This window comes from Manis pentadactyla, chromosome 4 (assembly GCF_030020395.1).
Source record: "Manis pentadactyla isolate mManPen7 chromosome 4, mManPen7.hap1, whole genome shotgun sequence".
NCBI classification, from domain to species: domain Eukaryota; kingdom Metazoa; phylum Chordata; class Mammalia; order Pholidota; family Manidae; genus Manis; species Manis pentadactyla.
In genome coordinates this window covers 6,166,658-6,188,413 of record NC_080022.1, presented here as the reverse complement: position 1 = coordinate 6,188,413, position 21,756 = coordinate 6,166,658, and the positions used below count along the sequence as shown (strand labels likewise).

The 21,756-nt window shown below is 38.7% G+C and overlaps 1 protein-coding gene across 6 annotated transcripts in view; it reads left to right on the top strand.

Annotated features, from left to right (window-relative positions):
- Positions 1-21,756, top strand: part of RERE (arginine-glutamic acid dipeptide repeats) — a 429,285-nt gene that overhangs the window by 104,924 nt on the left and 302,605 nt on the right. The window contains exon 1 of one of the 6 annotated variants that reach the window (XM_057499683.1): positions 4,589-4,997. The exons of the other annotated variants lie outside the window; for them this stretch is intronic. The gene's annotated coding sequence lies outside the window, so the exon portion shown is untranslated. Of the gene's footprint in view, positions 1-4,588; positions 4,998-21,756 lie in introns of those variants that run through there. 6 annotated transcript variants of the gene reach the window in all.

The window sequence follows — 21,756 nt, the reverse complement described above, 5'->3', positions numbered from 1 at the left end:
AATTCAGACAAAGCACCAGAATGTTTACTGTTGGGGAGAGTATATTGAGTTTTTATATACTCTCTTTGACTAAGAAGCACATATCCATTAAACTAGAGATGCCTATGGTATAGAAATATTCACATATATGCACAAAAATGCACACAGAAGTTTGTTATAGCAATTAGGGACTTGTTAATTATGGTACTCCCACACTATAGAATTCTGTGTCTTTATATAAAAAGGAATTGAAATTAAAAGTCTGCTGTAAAGTGAGAGAAGCAAGTTGCCATATAGCATAGATAGTCGGATTTCATTTTCATGAAATAAAAATCAACAGTATAAATTCTCAGACAAATGAATATGTATGTTCTCAACTATTTGTTTATGATTGTATACCTCTGTTCAGGAAGAGAGTTTGGAGAGATACACTTCTACTTGTTGAGTGGAAATGTTTGGATTTTCTGTAAGAACACATGTTACTCTAATAAGTTTAAAAAATCCAAAAGGGCTTAAAAAAGAACTATATTATTTTTCTTTTGAAAACCCTAGAGGTTTTGGTGTATGGTGCCATTTTGTGAGTTGGAAAAGGGAAAGAAGTAGACGGTTTGCTTAAAAATTTTACTCCATTTTCTGCATAGTAATACAAAACAAAACCTCCTCATCCTAGGTAACTATGCAGATATGGCTAACTAGTAGTAACACAACTCTTGATTCAGTCAGTGTTTGCTGGATAGACTTTGGTTTTTGCCATTTTGACACTGGGGTGAGCTGAGTTAACTTGATCTGAATGATTTTACTAGATAATGTTACAGGAAAGAATGTTGATAGTCTCAAATTGATAGTTATAATTTTGGCAGACCTCATTAGTTATTATTGTTAGATGAATGTTACCTTTAAACTTTAATGTAAAAATACAATCCTTCCCCCTCTGGTGGTCTTTGGGAGTGGTCCAGAAGCTGCCATCTTTAGGAGATGAGGCCAAGAGTCTTCCTTGCTGTTAACAGAGGCAGAGTGATGGAGAGTAAATGCAGGGTAGTTATTTGAGGTAAAGGGTCTGGAATAATCTGGGTTCTGTTCATCTACTGCTAGGGTTATACTTCACATTTCCCCTGTGTACTGTTCCTGGTTATAGCTTTAATGTTAGTTTAACTAGACTTTGTATTGAATTATAACTGTTAAAGTCAGATGTCAGCTTTCTGGGCTGCATGCTGAGGCTTGTGGACTGTCGAGTGCTTTGCTTCTAACTGCATCTGTTGTCTCCTCTCATTATCTGTTAATGGTACTCAACTTGACAGGGTTGTTTTGATAAATGAAGGGTGTTATGAAACCTGGAGCTGGAATTTATGTGCTATGGAACATGGCACAAAAGGAAGCAATGGCATAAAAGGCCAGCGTAGGATCACATGGGAACCAAGTAGTGCCATGTGGAATGCTGAAAATAACAGGATTAATTTGGGGGTGAGGGTGGAGTATATCTAATATTTTTTTCATTAATCTCACATACATATTCTTTCTTCCACTTTTTCATGTGCTTACTTAAAAAATATCTGAGAAATTTTTGTTCTTGTTGTAACATAACTCCCATGTCTCATCTACAGATCCAGTAATTTACAAGCTCACATTAATGGGGTTTAAAATGAATTACTCACTTTGCAGAATTGGAGAGGTGTTTTGGAATGGTCCATTACTCCTGACTGAAAATCCTCAAGTCATAAGAGCGCTTAGGAAGACATACATGTCAGGGAGATAGAGGTCTTTTAGGGAGGAAAAATCTGAAAATAAAAGTTCAGTGTAAAAGAGAACTCTTCTGCCCTGCCCCTTGCCCTTATAGCAGAATTTGGTACTACTTTTGCATTCAGAAGAGTTAAAGACAAACCTCATGTGCAATGTGCTCTCAATTTTGTATATTCTTTTTATATTTCATTCTGTGTGTACAAGATTTAGTAGTTATCTAGCTTACTTGCTACTGCTTGCCTCTTATATTCAAAAGAATATAAGAGCTTGTAACTTTCAAATTTGGGTTGAGTGAGTATAATGCTTTAAATTTGTATTCTGTTAAATGCCAGGTAAGCAGGAAGAACTTAGCTTGAATGAACTAATGATGGCTTCTGTACCTCATTAACTCTTAAAAAAAAGTATAGCTTGCAGAGAGGACCTCTTTGTTAGGGTCTCACTGTTTTTATGAGTTACTCTGGGAACAATTATTTCTATCTCAATAAAGTGGGAGAAGGATCTTTTACTCAACTTTAAAAGTTAAAAGAAATGGTGTTTATTTTCATAAAGGCTTCTTATTTGAGAGAGGCTTCTTTGTGCCAAGAACTGTGCAGAAAATACACAAAATGAGTAAAACAGAATCATTGTCCTCAATTCACTTAATTATTCCACAGATCTTTGTGCTTGACATCCAGTATTTGATAATGAGCAAACAGAACTTTAATGGAATTCACTGTTTAGAGAGGGCTATGGACATTAATCAGAAAGTTACACCAGTGAATTACAAACTGAGGTAAATGCTTTCAGGGAAAGGAACACAGTTCCTTGAGAACTTAAAACAGAGGAACTTGACCCAGAATGGTGCCCAAGGGGGAAGCTTCTTTAACAAAGTGATATTTGACCTGAGATCTGAAGGAGTAGGCTTTAAACTGTGTATGTGGGGAGGTAGGGCAGGGGTGTTGGGTGGGACAGAGTAGCAGGGAGACACTCTTTCTCTAGTGGGAAGAAGCAGTGATGGCCTGTGGTAGAAATCATGGTACCTTGGGGAATTTGAAAGATTGGCGTAGCTGGAAGCCAAGGGGGTGGGGGAATGAGAGGTGGGGGGATGGGTTAACAGAGGGTGCAAGACAAGGACAAAAGAATGTAAGGTCATGAAGTGCTGTCAAAGGAGTTAGCATCCCTAGGTACACAATGAATTCAAAATAGAGCAATTTGGTTGTTCCCACCAGCCCTTTCCAACTCAGTGTAACCCAGCATTTTTTAAAAGGTCTGCAGGAAACAACTCTCTTTAAGCTCTATCATGTGTTTAGATACAGTTGGTTAGAAAATGAAAGTGTGTCTGAGCACAAGAGTGGCTTTTGTAGCTAGACTTTAGGGTCAATTTCATCTTTGACAGGGATGGAATGATCTCAGAGCTACTTGGTTCCGAAGCAGATTTTCAAGCCTCAGGTCCCCTCAGGGTGGTCTCATTGAGGAATAGTGTTTAGTGGAGCTTACAGCAGAGTTACACTTCTGTTATAGAATACCTCCGATTTGTATTGATCACAGGCGGCTTTCCGGGTGGCAGAAGCATTATGCTTCATCAGCTCTTGCTCTCAGTACAGGGGCTGTGTTAATAGTTTTAGACAGATATTTCTTTCTCTTGTAGAATACTGGTTTTTCTTTAAAAGGGATCAACAGAATGATGTTTAAATAGCAAATATGCATGTCAGTTTGGTTATCTGTGCTAGCCAGGCGCCCCCGCCCCCCCCTCCCCCCCACCGTTCTACGCACTCCCCCATCTTACCTTTTTGGCAAGCAAATCATTTAATCTATCTAAATCTCTTCTTGTTGGTAAGAAGCTACTTTACTGGACTTCAGAAAGTTCATTAACATTTATAAAACTATTTGAGAGTTCCATGAAACTTACCTGGAAGGTGAAAGGTGTAATATTAAAAATATTAGAAATGATCATCTGAATTTTGTGCTTCTAACTTTCAAATTTGGGTTGAGTGAGTATAGTGCTTTAAATTCATATTCTGTAGGAATATGTTTTTATATTTTGCTGTTGAGTGACTTAAGGATAAAATTAACTTGACTGTTACTAGTAGGGAATAGCTGGTATGAATGTTTAATTTAGTAAATTGATGTGTTTTACCAGATTAGGGCTGGGGAAGAAACTAATTTGAAATGAACAGTTGGTAATTCTTATTAGATGTACGTAACTGTGGATTAATGAGGGGTCTGGGATCTCGTAGCTGAGGTTTATGTTTATTTAAGGCCACAGGGGAAGAAATGTACATTTATTTAACTTCCTTATTAGATGGATTTCAGTCAAGCCCAATTTAAGCTATGCCTTGTCTAGCAGATGGACCCTGATTTTCTTAAAGGATCGGAGAGACTTTTAAACAAATGACTTACAGAGAATTCTTAAACTGTAAGGAAAATTGGGGTCAGAAATGTTTGATACCAGATAATGCGTCTTTATCCTGTGCATCTTTGAAACAAATGTTTAGTATGCGCGTGATTGTTGGTTATTCCGTCTGCATTTGTTAGACGGCAGAGGTGGTTGGCATTTATATTTCTGGCAGAAGCAGAGGCAGAGGCAGCTCTAGGGTGTGTGAACTGCTGATCACTCACGGGGATGCGCTGCCTCTTTAGTATCTTGCTTGCAGATGCATTTTCTAGCTGACCACGCTATTAAGAGCTGCCATCAATCACGCAGCCTCCCAGTTCCGGCTGCTGGGAGTGGAGGGAAGACTAGGGAGAGGGGAGGCTGGCCAAGCTAGGAAGAAAAAAGTGCAGCGGCTTTGTGTGTGTGCGCGCGTCCGCGGTGGCGGCAGGCAAGGGCGCGCGCGGAGTGGGCCGGGCTCCAGCCCGGGTTTTGCCAGCCTCCGACGCGGGGAGGCTGCTCTTTCTCTCCTGGCGTCTGGGTCACTGGCATGTGGCAGTGTCGGCCGGCCGCATGGGCCGAAGGAGCGCGAGCCCGAGCGGTGGCCGCATCCCTCAGCCGCTGGTGGGCCCGCGCAGCTGCCTCCCCGAGCCTCCCAGCCGTGGGGACATGAGCCCGCGCCGCGCAGCCCTGTGGCCGCTTGGGCCTCCTTTTGTTTAGCAAGTGCATTTCACACCCTGAGCCCTCACCCACCCCGCCCCAGCCCTTGGGCCTGAGTTTTCGGGGTGACAGCGCCGGAGGAGGACGAGGCCTGCGGGCTCAGCTCCTGCCGCCGACGGGCTGCAGGCAAGTGGCCGGCGCCTCGTGCTGCGAGGGTGCGCGGGTCGCCGGCCAGGAAGTTGGACAAGTGTGGGCGCAGGGGCTCTCGGAGGTGGGTGTACGGGAGTGTTGTAGCTGACCCTAGAAATATGAACAAATCCGGTGTTAAGAAGGGTGATGTCTTTACAGGAATCAGGAGTAGGCGTTTGCTGTGTCCCATTGCATTTTTATTGGGAGTACTAGTTTTTTCATTGCCCAAACTCTGGAAATCCCAATTAAGTAAACCAATTAAGAGACATCTTTAGGGCTGAAAAGACCCCATTCTTAAGGGGTGTGTGGTTGTGTGTGTGTGTGTGTGTCTGAAAGGAAAGTGTTACTGAAGATGAGCAATGTATAATCCAAAAGTCAGTTTGATTAGAAACTTCATTGCTTACCGTGGAGTAAATTTAAGTTTAAAAATAAAGTAAATTTGATGGACTTGGTTATAAAGTAATTTTAGGCCACTTGAAGTGACAAATACAATTTTTTTCTTTGACCAAAATATTATTTTGCTAGAGTAGCTAAAATTCAGAGATAGTATTGAAGAAGATTGCTTTGTTAATCTTAAAAATTTTTTTTAGTTCGAGGTGGTGGCTTCCCTGCCCCCGCTCCGTGTGTACTCAGATCTTGTGCTCCCATTGTCCTATGGGGAGACCTGCTTGACTGTTTGCTAAGAAACTTGTGTAATAGGTTACTTTGTCTTACTCTTAGCCTCCTGGTGCACATGTGCCACTGCTCTCCTTGGGGCATTGTTTGGCTGGAGGTCTCCTCTCAGACATACGGAAATTTTAAAAAATGGTAATGTGAATGAACATAGAGGTCAACAGAGACATTAACTTTTCTCTCTGAAATTGTGTATCTATGTGTGCTCTAAGATTGAGCCATTGAGTACAAGTTGAGAAAAGAATTGCCAAAGTCCTCAGAATTCTGTGCCAAAATCACCATACTGAGTCCCTCCCCTCCCTTCCTTTTTTTGCTGCAAACTCCAAATTAAAAGTAGGCATGATTTGAAATCTTACAGATGGGAAAAATATCCCAGTAAGCCTGTTTATCTGTGGGCGGTTATTTCCAGATGCACACAACCAGCTTTACATTTTTCTGCATGTGTTAGATTTGGGCTGTCAGAGGCTCTGAATATTTACATTGTCCAGTAAAATAACACAAAGCAGACATTTTAGAAGCTTAACAGCAACTTCACAAGAGTGTGGGAGCAGCAGTTTAGAAGCTTGTATATGTTTTTTTCCAACTCTATAATTTAGTAGTGTTTAAACTATTTTATAAAGATCACTGAAACAATTGAAAGGTGGTTTGCAGTCCAGAGCACTTGAGTGCTCATTGTATGCTGGCAGGCCCTGGCGTTTGGCAGGCGGTGCTTGAAATGTTATTTGATCTGGTTGCATGATAGAATTGACTATGATTACACTTTTTCCTCCCCTGTGGCTGTTGAAAGTGATGCATCAACGAGTACTGTTCAGTAACATATTTAAAGACTTAACCTACACTCTTCATTCACTCAAAGGTTTCCAGAAAAAGGCCATTTAGATTTTTGTCTTGTTTTGTGGTTTTGCATTTATGAATTGAGGCGAGAGCTGATGTAATGTAGCTGTACCACTTCCTTTGTGTATGTGTGGGTTTTTATAGCCTATGTTCCTACAGGATATGTTCCAATCTACAGGATTGTGATTATTTCTGAAATGCTTGGGAAAAAGATACATATTTTTAAAATAAAGTTTTACGTTTTTTTCCTCTCCTAATATGAGTATCTTAAGCTATGTGCCAATTTATTGTTTACATCATAGGTCTGGTGGCCGGGAGTTGGGGGTAGAGTATGATGATGAACTCCATCAACTTGTCAGTAAGGCTCAGTGAGTTTCCTGTGTGTTATGCAGACTAGCTTTTCATTTTAATTAGTGCAACTGTGTACAGTCCTTAAGGTCAGAATGCATTGGCTGCTCCTGCCGGGTAGTTTTATCTTACACTGGAGGTTTTATGGACTTGTCTGTGTTTCTTTCCCTCTGCCACTGTGCTTGCTTTTAAGAGAATGAGAACGACACAAGATTTTGTTCCCTCAATTAATAGTTTATTTGTGAGAGATTTATTTTTGGTTTTGGGGAAGTGGGAAAACCATGTAATTTATTGGTAGATATTACATTTACTATGATTTTCCAAGGTCAAAAGGTTTTGCTTGCTGTTGTGTAGTCTGAGCAGCTAGTGGAACCATCCATTTTATAATGACATAGAAAGCCAGTATTAAAAAGAACCCTGCTTTTTTGTTTGCTATTCTAGGATCAGTTTGTAAAACTCAAACAGAACTAAATGTTAGCTTGATGGAGAAAACATGGCTAAAAATGTTTCCCCCGTCTCTTACCTCTTGTTAGACTGTAGCAGAGGGAGAGAGAAAGCCATTGACTAACAGCAGTTTGGCCACCATGGCCTGGATGATTGATAGAAGGGTCTCGAAATGTCTCTGTTTAGGGACATGTGTGGCCACCTTTAAAGTTTAAAATGTGTTTTTTTGGCTTCAAGTTATTAAAACTATTTAAGATTCAGTAGCTTTGAGCTTTGAATATAGATCTCTGACAAAGTCAGGCTTTTCAGGCTGTAAAATCGATCATGATGTGATGTTTTCCTCAATGGTCTCATCCCTTATTGTCTGCCTTTGTCTTGAGTAGGTATTTACCACCATAGGCTTCTAAGACTGTCTGCTACATTTTTAAAAAAGGAGCAAAAGTAAAAAACAAAATGGACTGAAATCTGTTTCTACATAGAGCTAATGCGGTGACTTTTTTAGAGGCCCAGTTTACTGACATAAGAACATGATGTGTTGTTGGGAGGACTGTGAGGGTTTGGGGACTGCTGGGGTTGGGGGAAAGGGAGGTTAGCTTAAACTGAGATACTTTTTAACTCATTGGAGAAATGGGTCCTTCTTAAAATAACCTAGAATGAGGGAAAAGAGCCCAACATTTTCTGGAAAATGTGATAATTTCAGTGTAACTTATCTGGGAAATGTTTTCTCCAATTAAAAGAAATAAAAGCATTTAGATTGGCAGCAGAGACTGCAGAATCCAGGAAAAAAATAGAGGTAAGCAAATATCCTAGATTTAAACAGGTTATTTCAAAAGTTCATTTATAAGTTTTTTTTTTCTTTTTGAGACCTTTCTTATTCCAAATATTAATGATGAATATTAATTATTGTCCTCCAAAATCTATTTAATTCTTGATATAGTTGGCATACTTACATATTTGTAATGAAAACTAATATAACAATAATGTTGGCATTTAATTGGTGGGAAAAATCAGCATAATTGTACTCACTTTTTAATGCTATCACATGCAGCTTTGCTGGTTTAATTAATCAATATATTCAGCATAGTTTGATGGTAAATAGCCTGAGTTCTATTCCTAGCTCTACCACTACCTACTGTGAGACCTAGGCTAGGGTAAGTTAGTCTCTTTGTGACAATGAGGAAATGATGTCTGCCTCAGAGGGTGTGCAGAATTCTTAGGAACATTTCTGGCATGTAATAGCAGCTGATAATATAATGAGCATTAATTATGCCTTAGGTACTGTTTTAGTTGCTGAAATATAAAAAAAGATGAAGTTCCTGTCTGCATAGCACTTAAATTCCAGTGGAGGAAGACAAAACATTAAAAGAGGCATGATGATTTGCAAAACTTCCCAAAATAACTTCTGGATATGCCAGTGATTTTTAGAAGTTTAACATCACTCTGTAAGCCATGATTTTCCTTTTCCTTGATAAATATGTGTTTCCCACACTATTAGACGATTTAGTTAGAGATCTTGGTTCATAGGTAGAATAGAGAAAGGAGCAAAAGACTTACTGAGAAAGAGAAAAAAAAAAAGGAAAATGTAACAAATATTAAAGAATGATTTGTCAGTTTAAGTACCTAACAGTAGAAGGGGAATCATGGCCCATTCATAAAAGGAAATATTATGCAGTCATTAAAAATCAATATGATGTAGAAAATATCCTAATGTAAAGCCCAGTGGAAAAAACTATATGCCAGGTGTTCATGCAATATCATTCTAATTACGTGCACACCCACATTTACTCACAGAAGGTAAGGAAAAAGAAAGAAATATACTAACTATTAATAGTGCTAATCTCTGGATGATGGGATTATGGATGATTTAATTTTTTTAATATTCTCTATTTTTTATGAATTATTTAATCCCGAAGGTTTAAATGCGTCTGAGGTACAACAAGGAAACTGAGACTTAGAGTGGTTAAGCAGTTTGACCAAGGCCCCATAGCTAGTGAATGGTGAGGTCAGTATTCCAAGTCAAATCTTAACCCCCTGTTCTTTACTTGACCACCTCTAATCCTGTAAGGGGTGACTTTTGTAAAAAAGTTTCCTCTGGCCTTCTCCAGAGCTGTGGCTCTCGTGGTTTTGAGATTTATTTATGTTAACTAGAGGGCACTCACTGGATCTCAAACAGAAGGAGCTAATGCTGAGGTAATGCCTATACATGTAATTATTGGAAAAGAAAAACCAATATTCTGGCAAGAGGAGAAATGGAAGAATGACTTGAGAGAAAGACACCTGAGAGGAGCAGCAATGTGAAGTGGATAAAGGGCGGAGAGTGCTCACAGTGGGGTGGCAGTACGATCCCATGTTCTAGGTTTTGGATTAGAGAACGAGAACTAAGAAAACACTATTGACAAAATAGCATTTATTTAATCAGGAGCCAGTGGAACCTGTGAGAACTTGGTGAATGCAGAGCAGCTCAGGAGGTGAACGGCCTGTGAGGTGTAGAAGCCTAGGAGTTGGAGGACATTCTAGTAATATGTAGAAGCCAGATTGCAGTTGGTAAGAAAATGTTGAGAAGTTGGGCAGTGAGACAAGGAATGATAGAAAGTAGCTAAAAGAAACTGCTGGTTAATATAGAGTTAACTGGTTGATGCCTTAAGAGATTAATGGTAATGGCATTCTATGGGTAGAATTTTATGATGATTAATATGATAGTTGTGTTCAGGATTTGGGGATAAAATGAGATAATGAATGTGAATCACTTTAGAAAGTAGAAAACATCTTAGTTTTGGAGGATTGATCAGAAGTCATGAAGAATAGTATGGGAGATGCTTTATAAAATTATTTACGCTAGCAAAATTTGAAATAGTCACTTGGTTCTAAAGATGAACAGTTAGATCTGTGTCTCATGTCTTGTCTTCCAAAAAGTGAATGAGCTTTATGGCTTACAAAATGAGTGAATGTAGTTGTGCTTTTAAAAAAAGGGTCAGTTTATATGTGATTGTTGAGCTTCAAAGGAACAAAACAGAGTGAATATACTGTGCATTTGAAAAATTGCTTGAGCCAAAACCTCCAGATGGTGTGTACTACTGTGTTCACAGCTGTATTTACTGCAAACTCACCAGATTATCTACTAATAATTCAAAAATAGCTGGTTAGAAACAGTGGTGTATGTTCAAGTCTCTGCTGTTTTTGAACCTCAGCAGCAGTAGTGACTTTCCTTGCATGGCTTTAGTAAAATGCCAGTTGAAATTACTTACTTCCTTTTGCATTGTTTTCAGGATTTCTTATTTGGGGCAGTTTATACATTGTACAAACAACCAGAGTACTTACCTACAGAAACAGATAACCAGGTTCTTTTTATGTGGTCTCTTGGGATTGAGATTGGAGAATGCCTCTTGATTACCTTTAAAAAATGTTTGTTCAATGAGATATCACCTCACACCAGTAAGGATGGCCAGCAACAAAAAGACTGAAAATAACAATTGCTGTTGAGGATGTGGAGAAAGGGGAACCTTCCTACACTGCTGGTGGGAAGGTTTCATGATGTGAAACCTTCATAAGAGTGTATATCAATAATAGCTTAATAAAAAAGCTAGTTCAACCATTAAAAAAAAATGTTTGTTGTTTTATTGTCCTTTTATTTTTTTAAACATTTAAAAACTGTTATATATATGGAGTTGATGCCTTACACATGTATGGTGAGCTTTCTGCATTTTTTGGTATTGCCAACATAAAAAAAACCCAACTCTTCAATATGTGTACCTCCTCCCCAATATAAATGCTTTTTTCTTCTTACAAAGATGTAATAATTGCTTTGGAAGGACTCAAATTATTTAATCGTAATTTTTTCTTTTGCCATACAAACTATTGTTTGTGTATTTAGTAAAACATGGTTTGCATAAATTTAAATGTAAAATGTAGAAAATAATTTGAAGCACTTAGGAATATTAAATATGTGAAGAAGGCAGTAAAAAAGACATGCAAATTTACTAATTCACTAAAATTTTGTGAAAGAAAATGTAGATTGAGCCTTTTGAACAATTATATTCTTCTTTTGGTTTTAGGTATTTGGTTCTTACTGTTGTCTTTGTGTGTGTGGATATTGTAGTAATTAGGAAATTGTACAGAAGAGCTTTTCCCTGTGTGTGTATTCTTTGACTACCCTGGGGCAGTCTCTTTCTCACGCTGTGCTCTTCCACAGAGCATCACTACCACGCTGAATAGGCCTGGGGACACGACATTCTCAGAATGGGCTGTTTCTTCTCGCTCCCCACCTATGCCTTTCAAATGTGTGTTAGACACTCATGGAAGGAAGTGTAGCAGTTAGTATGTATTCATTCTCAAGTGTGCTGGTGGCAGGAGCAATTTGAGTTTTGATCTTTGAGTGGAAAGGAAGAACAAAAAGTGCTGAGAAAATGTAGTGTTTAAAAGCAGTCTGGCTTTTTGTGGGAAAGTTTTCTTAGCTTTGCGAACAGGTTTAAATTGATTGCACAAACATTTATTATTGGACAAATAGTATTTTATTGTGTGATACAGTAAAACATTAAAAATATTTAAAACCACTATTTAATGAATTAATAGATTTGTTATAAATTATTAATTTATAAATCAATTCATTAGTTTTAGTTTTATAGAAAAATTGAGTGGAAAGCACAGAGTTCCCATATGCTCCTTCCCACCTAGTTTCCCCTGTTGTTAACTTCTTGCATCAGGTTGATACATTGCTGCAGTTGAATGACCCCATATCAATTCCTTATCAGTCTTTGTGTTATACATTCTCTGGGTGCCGACTCCTTTAATAACATGTATCCACTATTACAGTATCACACAGAATAGTTGTGCTGCTCTAAATATACCCCGTGTGCCACCTATACATCCTTCCCTCCCTTTCCCCCTATCCCCTTGCAACCAATCTTTTTATTGTCTCTATAATTTTACAAATTATAGGTGTCTTGTAATTGGATCACAGAGTATGTATCCTTTTCAGATTGGCTTCTTTCACTTAGCAGTATGCCTTCAAGGGTCTTTCCTGTCTGTTTGTGGCTTGATAGCTTAATTCTTTTTATCACTGATAATACTCATTGTTTAGGTATACTATGGTTTGTCTATCCATTCACCTGTTGAAGTGCATTTTCTTCTTCCAAGTTTTGACAGTTAGGAATAAAGCTGCTGTAAACATTTGTGTGCAGGTTTTGTGTGGCAATAATTTTCTTCAACTCATTTGGATAAGTATCTAGGAGAGTGATTTCCCTATCATATGTTAAGAGTGTTTAGTTTTGTAAGAAACCGCCATACTGTCTTCTAGAATGGTTGTACTGTTTTGCATTCCTAGTGGCAATGAATGAGAGTTCTTGTTGCTCCACGTCCTTGTTTAGCATTTGATATTGTCATTATTTTGGATTTTAGGCCTTTTTAGTTATCTAAAAAATTTGAAATAACTACTTACTCCTGGTGTCAGCTATATTGCAGTTTTGATTTTCTCTATTTGCCATAGTGAGGGAGAACTGAGAACTGTACATAATTTTGTTTTACATGTGCCTCATTCTCCATCTCCTAGCGGAAAGGCACAAAGGTATAAATTTAGGAATAATATAATCTGATTACACTTTTTAAAAAATGGGTATAATTCTGATATAATGAATTTAGGTTATGGTTCATGTAAAATGTAGTAGTACTGATTTTTTAGTGGTTCCCCACAGTTACCTGTGTTCCTCTTTTTGCAAAAGATTTCATTTTATGAAGGGAAAGGGATGCTTTGAATTTTTGAAATTAAGTCTTGCCAAAGGTCCTTATTTGCTAGATATATATATAGATGTAAAGATTTTTCTTAGTTTCTTAATTATGAAACAATTTATTGAGTGGTTAAGGCATTTAGAAATGAGGAAGATTTGATCCTGTCCTTGGATGTTGTAATATATCTAATAATAGTTGTTAGCAGTGAAGGTATGAGGACTTACTGTAGGGCAGATGTTCACTTCTAAAACGAGGTTAGAATTACTTCTTTATCTACACTTATTTAGAGCATTTTTGACTTTGTATTTATCCAGTTACTTACTGGAATTTAACAGTAACCTAACTGCACTCTTTGTCTACCCAAAGCTTTCGTTGGAAGTTGGTTTGCATAGGCTTTCCTGGTGATTGTGCAGTTCACTAATTCCTCTTGTCAGGGTTTTCTATTTTTATCAGGGACACCATTTGAGTATTGGTTTAAGCTAAAAAACCCCCAAAGCAGGGTTTGTGAATGCTTGGCTACAATACAATATCCACAGTACACAATTGCAGGAAGTTCATGGAACCACTGTATCCTATTCATGGACCTTTCATTAAGAACTGTTCTGTTCTAGCGAGCCCCAAATTGTTTGAATTATGAGGAAGCCTTTGCACTTACTATTTTTGGCAGATACGCTTTACTTAAATAGTGTGGTGTGAGGACATTGACTTGTGTGGAGTCTTGTGGGGCTTGCTATTTGTGTGCCCTGAATGGTTTATCAGGGTTCCTGGACCTGCTATTCAGCATGCAGACTGTCTTTATGAGGACCCAGAGGAGAAACTTGTCTCAGCTCTGAGTACCAGAAAGAACTGACCTCCTGAGCATGTGGTTCGTTTTTAACTTATGGATTTAGAATCTTATGACTGATCAAGTTTCCTTTGAGGTGTTTGCTTATAATATTTTGGCCACATCTAAATAAAAGTATAAAATGAACCTGTATACTCACTCATGGTCTCATCTTTTCAATCCCCTCTCTTCCCCTGCAATTTTCCTTTGTCCCAAAGGGAAGCATTGTAGGACAGTAGTCTACCCTTGTCTGAGGGCAATATGTTCCAAGACCCCCAGTGGATACCTGATACTCCGGATAGTACCCTATTATATGCTATGTTTTTTTCCTGTATGTACATAGCTATGAAAAAGTTTAATTTATAAATTAGGCACAGTAAGAGATCAACAAAATTAATTAGTAAAATAGAACAGTTGTAACAGTATTTTGTAATAAAAGTTATGTGACCATGTTTCCTCTCTTTCTCCCCAAATACCATTGTACTACACTCAACCTTCTTGTGCTATGACATCATGAAGTGCCAACATGATGAGTTGAAGTCAGGTGAATGATGTAGGTGCTGTGACACAGCGTAAAGCCACTACTGACGTAGTGATGCTGCGTCAGAAGGATCATCTGCTTCTGGACCTTGGTTGAGTGCTGTGACTGAACCTGCAGATAAGATAAGATACAACTTTGTTGTAGAGTTAGAGGACAGGCTGTAGGTACATACAGCCTGTGTGACCTGAGGACATCTGTTCCACCCTCGTGGGCTCAGGGTCCTCATCTATAAATCATTGCTACTTTGTGTGGCTACTGTGAGGACAGAATGGAAAGCTCTTAGAACAGTATCTGGTACAGGTAAATGATGCTGAATAATCTTAGCTAATGTTTTCCCAGTGTTCTCATCTCTTTTAAATTTTATTTTTTATTGTATGAATTTCAGTAAGCTGCCTATGTAAGCCCTTTTAAAAGTAGGCCATCCTTTAAATCTCTCCCACCCCTTGTTTTTGCTTTATAACAAAGGTTTAATTTCTGCCGGGGGACATATCATTGCAGAAATTATGGAGGAGAGTGCTATGGACCGAACTGTGTCCCGGAAGTTAACACACTGAAGCTTCCCGCTGTGGTGTTTGGGGATGAGGCCTTTGGATGATTAGGTTTAGATGAGGTCGTGGGTGGGTGAGAATAAGTGATCTTATAAGAAGAGGAAGAAGGCCAGAGCTCTCTGCCATGTGGGGACACAGTGAAAAAGCAGAGAATGGAATCTGCTGGTACCTGATTTTGGACTTGCCAGCATTCAGGACTCTGGGAAATAATTCTTGTTTAAGCCTCCCAGTCTATAGTAATTCTGTTATAGCAGCCTGAGCAGACTAATACAGAGAGTAAATCTCATACACATAGAGTTAGGTGGTCAATTACTTACCACAGAGACTGAGCTTTTCGAGATTGAAAAGGGGATTATGCTTCTGTTTGCAGAAGGCTTTCCATCTGCCGAACTGCTTTTGGTCCTCACAGGTACCTTAGGAAGGAGGCACTGCACACGCTGGCTTCTCCGGTTACAAAGTCTAGAGAAGTTAATTGAGTTGACTAGGTTCACAGCATCTATTTTGGAAGTGGCTAAGCCTCTTAGTAGCTGTGTTTTCTGACTTCCCAATCTGTTGGTCCTTCCATGAACCCCTTAACATTATTGTCAGTTCAGTCTCCTCAGACTTCTGTCTAGAAGAACATAACCTTTATTTTTAGTCTTTGTAGGGATGTTATTTTCAACATGCAGAAATCTCCCAGTTTTTACATTTTGACTTAGGAACTGAAACATCACTGGTGAAATTGTTGAATTTATTTTTCCTATCTTAGGGAGGAAAAAAGTCCAACCCTAAGCTCCAACCCAAAAACTCTGCTGTTCATTCTGAAAGAATTCTGGGTCCCTACAAAGTTAGTATTTTGAGCTGTCAGAACATAACTGTATTTGCTTCATTTCCCATTAAATTTTAACAAATAAACAAAGCATCAAATTTTTATTGATGATAAAAATGATTCACTTCGGATTTGGAACAGATTTTAAAAACTTTGAGATAAAATTCCTATATACAGACAATTCACCCATTAAAAAAGTGTACAAATCAGTGGTTTTCATATATTCACAGAGTTGTGCAGCCATCACCACAATACAATTAGGAATTGATTTTTATATGGCAGTTTCTGGTAATAAATAGAATGCTCCTAGAGAATCTGATTTGTAAATTTGTGCCTTGTGGATAAAGTGAAGGTTCCTGTGGTCAGGATTCTCACCTGGCCCTGGTTGGCTGGCTCACTACACACATGTGGGCAACACGTTGTTATTGACTCTATATAAAGAGCTCCGCCCGGTGCTCTGGGCGACATGGTGGCACGTCTGCAGGGCTGCAGGAGAACACAGACAGGGCTGTAGTGGTGGCAGCGCTGAGGACAGAGACTGAGACGGCTGCGGGGGCGAAGAGGCCCAGAGGCAGAAACCGGCTTGCTGCGTGCAGACTTGCTCTGAGTGGACAGGTTTCTAGTGATTGACCTGCCACCATGGGAATAAAGTTGGATATAAACCCTTTCACTCCAAGAAAGTTCCACTGTCATTTCTTTGGTCACATTGAATCCATAGTGAACTTGCCCGGGGCTGAAACCCATTGGCAAGCCACTCCCCTCCCAAGCTGGGCTGCCTACTTCAGTGTGGAAAATCAAAGCAGCGAGAAGAGAACTTCTATGAACTCCCACCACATGGACCTACCCTGCACACAGTCTCTGACCTCTTGGTTCTGTGTAGGTAGAGTAGCTGTTTTCACCCTCTCCAAGGACAGTCCAGCCTGTCCCCAAGATGCCACTCTATGCCCTCTCATGTAGTACTTTTCTGTTTCCCAGATCATTAATGCTCATACTCTCCTGGGTCAATCCCAACAGGATATGAACATGCTGCTTTTCTCCTGTCTTTAAACAAACAAAAAACAACAACACCTACCCACCCGTGCCTTTTTTTTTCTTTTCTTATCATTAATCTACAATTACATGAAGAACATTATGTTTACTAGGCTCCCCCCTTCACCAAGTCCCCCCCCACCCCATTACAGTCACTGTCATCAGTGTAGTAAAATGCTGTAGAATCACTACTTGTCTTCTCTGTGTTGCACAGCCCTCCCCATGCCCCCCCCACATTATACATGCTAATCATAATGCCCCCCTTTCTTTTTCCCCGCCCTTATCCCTCCCTTCCCACCCATCCTCCCTAGTCCCTTTCCCTTTGGTAACTGTTAGTCCATTCTTGGGTTCTGTGATTCTGCTGCTATTTTGTTCCTTCAGTTTTTCTTTATTCTTATACTCCACATATGAGTGAAATCATTTGATACTTGTCTTTCTCTGCCTGGCTTATTTCACTGAGCATAATACCCTCTAGCTCCATCCATGTTGTTGCAAAAGGTAGGATTTGTTTTCTTCTTATGGCTGAGTAATATTCCATTGTGTATATGTGCCACATCTTCTTTATCCATTCATCTACTGATGGACACTTAGGTTGCTTCCATTTCTTGGCTATTGTAAATAGTGCTGTGATAAACACAAGGGTGCATATGTCTTTTTGAAACTGGGCTCCTGCATTCTTGGGGTAAATTCCTAGGAGTGGAATTCCTGGGTAAAATGGTATTTCTATTTTGAGCATTTTGAGGAATCTCCATACTGCTTTCCACAATGGTTGAACTAATTTACATTCCCACCAGCAGTGTAGGAAGGTTCCCCTTTCTCCACAACCTTGCCAGCATTTTTTGTTGTTTGTCTTTTGGATGGTGGCAATCCTTACTGGTGTGAGGTAATATCTCATTGTGGTTTTAATTTGAATTTCTCTGATGATTAGTGATGTGGAGCATCTTTTCATGTGTCTGTTGACCATCTGAATTTCTTCTTTAGAGAACTGTCTATTCAGCTCCTCTGCCCATTTTTTAATTGGATTATTTGCTTTTTGTTTGTTGAGATGCATGAGCTCTTTATATATTTTGGATGTCAGCCCTTTATCGGATCTGTCATTTATGAACATGTTCTCCCATACTGTAGGATACCTTTTTGTTCTATTGATGGTGTCCTTTGCTGTACAGAACCTTTTCAGCTTGATATAGTCCCACTTGTTCATTTTTGCTTTTGTTTCCCTTGCCCGGGGAGATATGTTCATGAAGAAGTCGCTCATGTTTATGCCCAAGAGATTTTTGCCTATGTTTTTTTCTAGGAGTTTTATGGTTTCATGACTTATATTCAGGGCTTTGATCCATTTCGAATTTACTTTTATGTATGGGGTTAGACAGTGATCCAGTTTCATTCTCTTACATGTAGCTGTCCAGTTTTGCCAGCACCATCTGTTGAAGAGACTGTCATTTCCCCATTGTATCTCTGTGGCTCCTTTATTGTATATTATTACCTGACCATATATGTTTGGGTTAATGTCTGGAGTCTCTTTTCTGTTCCACTGGTCTGTGGCTCTGTTTTTGTGCCAGTATCAAATTGTCTTGATTATTCTGGCTTTGTAGTAGAGCTTGAAGTTGGGGAGCGAGATCCCCCGCACTTTATTTTTCCTTATTAGGATTGCTTTGGCTATTCGGGGTCTTTGGTGTTCCCATATGAATTTTTGAACTATTTGTTCCAGTTCATTGAAGAATGCTGTTGGTAATTTGATAGGGATTGCATCAAATCTGTATATTGTTTTGAGCAGAATGGCCATTTTGATTATATTAATTCTTCCTAGCCAAGAGCATGGGATGAGTTTCCATTTGCTAGTGTCCTCTTCAATTTCTCTTGAGAGTGTCTTATAGTTTTCAAGGTATAGGTCTTTCACTTCCTTGGTTAGGTTTATTCCTAGGTATTTTATTCTTTTTGGTGCAATTGTGAATGGAATTGTTTTCCTGATTTCTCTTTCTATTAGTTCATTGTTAGTGTATAGGAAAGCCACAGATTTCTGTGTGTTAATTTTGTATCCTGCAACTTTGCTGTATTCCGATATCAGTTCTAGTAGTTTTGGAGTGGAGTCTTTATGGTTTTTTTATGTACAGTATCATGTCATCTGCAAATAGTGACAGTTTAACTTCTTTACCAATTTGGATTGGTTGTATTTCTTTGTTTTGTCTAATTGCCGTGGCTAGGACCTCCAGTACTATGTTGAATAACATTGGGGAGAGTGGGCATCCCTGTCTTGTTCCTGATCTCAGAGGAAAAGCTTTCAGCTTCTCACTGTTCAGTATGATGTTGGCTGTGGGTTTGTCATATATGGCCTTTATTATGTTGAGGTACTTGCCCTCTATACCCATTTTGTTGAGAGTTTTTATCATGAATGGATGTTGAATTTTGTTGAATGCTTTTTCAGCATCTATGGAGATGATCATGTGGTTTTTGTCTTTCTTTTTGTTAATGTCGTGGATGATGTTGATGGATTTTTGAATGTTGTACCATCCTTGCATCCCTGGGATGAATCCCACTTGGTCATGCTGTATGATCCTTTTGATGTATTTTTGAATTCGGTTTGCTAATATTTTGTTGAGTATTTTTGCATCTACATTCATCAGGGATATTGATCTGTAATTTTCTTTCTTGGTGGGGTCTTTGCCTGGTTTTGGTATTAGGGTGATGTTGGATTTGAAGAATGAGTTTGGGAGTATTCCCCCCTCTTCTATTTTTTGGAAAACTTTAAGGAGAATGGATATTATGTCTTCTTTGTATGTCTGCTAAAATTCTGAGGTAAATCCATCTGGCCCAGGGGTTTTGTTCCTGGGTAGTTTTTTGATTACTGCTTCAATTTCATTACTGGTAATTGGTTTGTTTTGATTTTGTGTTTCTTTCTTGGTCAGTCTTGGAAGGTTGTATTTTTCTAAGAAGTTGTCCATTTCTTCTAGGTTTTCCATCTTGTTAGCATATAGGTTTTCATAGTATTCTCTAATAATTCTTTGTATTTCTGTGGGGTCTGTTGTGATTTTTCCTTTCTCATGTCTGATTCTGTTGATGTGCATTGATTCTCTTTTTCTCTTAATAAGTCTGGCTAGAAGCTTATCTATTTTGTTTATTTTCTCAAAGAACCAGTTCTTGGTTTCATTGATTTTTTTTCTATTGTTTTATTCTTCTCAATTTTATTTATTTCTTCTCTGATCTTCATTATGTCCCTCCTTGTGCTGCCCTTAGGCCTCATTTGTTATTCTTTTTCCAGTTTCGCTAATTGTGACATTAGTCTATTCATTTGGGGTTGTTCTTCCTTCTTTAAATATGCCTGCATTGCTATATGCTTTCCTTTTAAGACTGCTTTTGCTGCGTCCCACAGAAGTTGGGGCTTTGTGTTGTTGTTGTCATTTGTTACCATATATTGCTTGAAATCTTTTAATTTGGTCATTGATCCATTGATTATTTAGGAGCATGTTGTTATGCCTCCATGTGTTTATGGGCCTGTTTGCTTTCTTTGTACAATTTATTTCTAGTTTTATACCTTTGTGGTCTGAAAAGTTGGTTGGTAGAATTTCAGTCTTTTTGAATTTACTGAGGCTCTTTTTGTGGCCTAGTATGTTATCTATTCTGGAGAATGTTCCATGTGCACTTGAGAAGAATGTGCATCCTGTTGCTTTTGGATGTAGAGTTCTATAGATGTCTGTTAGGTCCATCTGTTCTAGTGTGTTGTTCAGTGCTTCTGTGTCCTTACTTATTTTCTGTCTGGTGGATCTGTCCTTTGGAGTGAGTGGTGTGTTGAAGTCTCCCAGAATGAATGCATTGCATTTTATTTCCTCCTTTAGTTCTGTTAATATTTGTTTCACATATGTTGGTGCTCCTGTATTGGGTGCATAGATATTTATAATGGTTATATCCTCTTGTTGTACTGAGCCCTTTATCATAATGTAATGTCCTTCTTTATCTCTTTTTACTTTCTTTGTTTTGAAGTCTATTCTGTCTGATACAAGTACTGCAACACCTGCTTTTTTCTCCCTGTTGTTTGCATGGAATATCCTTTTCCATCCCTTGACTTTTAGTCTGTGTATGTCTTTGGGTTTGAGGTGGGTGTCTTGTAAGCAGCATATAGATGGGTCTTGCTTTTTTATCCATTGTATTACTCTGTGTCTTTTGATTGGTACATTCAGTCCGTTTACATTTAGGGTCATTATTGAAAGATATGTACTCATTGCCATTGCAGGCTTTAGGGTCGTGGTTACCAAAGGTTCAAGGTTAGCTTCTTTAGTATCTTACTGCCTAACTTAACTTGCTTATTGAGCTATTTTAGACACTGGTGTTTCTTTAATCTCTCTCCTTTCTTATTCCTCCTCCATTCTTTATATGTTGGGTGTTTTATTCTGTACTCTTTTATGTTTCCTTTAACTGCTTTTGTGGGTAGTTGATTTTATTTTTTGCCTTTAGTTAGTATTTGGTTGGTCTGCTTTCTTTGCTGTGATTTTATTTTCTCTGGTGACATCTGTTTAGCCTTAGGAGTGCTCCCATCTAGAGCAGTCCCTCTAAAATACCCTGTAGAGGTGGTTTGTGGGAGGCAAATTCCCTCAACTTTTGCTTGTCTGGGAATTGTTTAATCCCTCCTTCATATTTAAATGATAATCGTGCTGGATACAGTATTCTTGGCTCAAGGCCCTTCTGTTTCATTGCATTAAATATATCATGCCATTCTCTTCTGGCCTGTAAGGTTTCTGTTGAGAAGTCCAATGATAGCTTGATGGGTTTTCCTTTGTAGGTGACTTTTTTCCTCCCTCTGACTGCCTTTAAAACTCTGTCCTTGTCCTTGATCTTTGCCATTTTAATTATTATGTGTCTTGGTGTTGTCCTCTTTGGGTCCCTTCTGTTGGGAGTTCTGTGTGTGCTTCCGTGGTCTGAGCTACTATTTCCTCTCCCAGTTTGGGGAAGTTTTCAGCAATTATTTCTTCAAAGACACTTTCCCTTTTTCTCTCTCTTCTTCTGATACCCCTATAATGCGAACATTGTTCTGTTTGGATTGGTCACACAGTTCTCTTAATATTCTTTGATTCCTGGAGATTC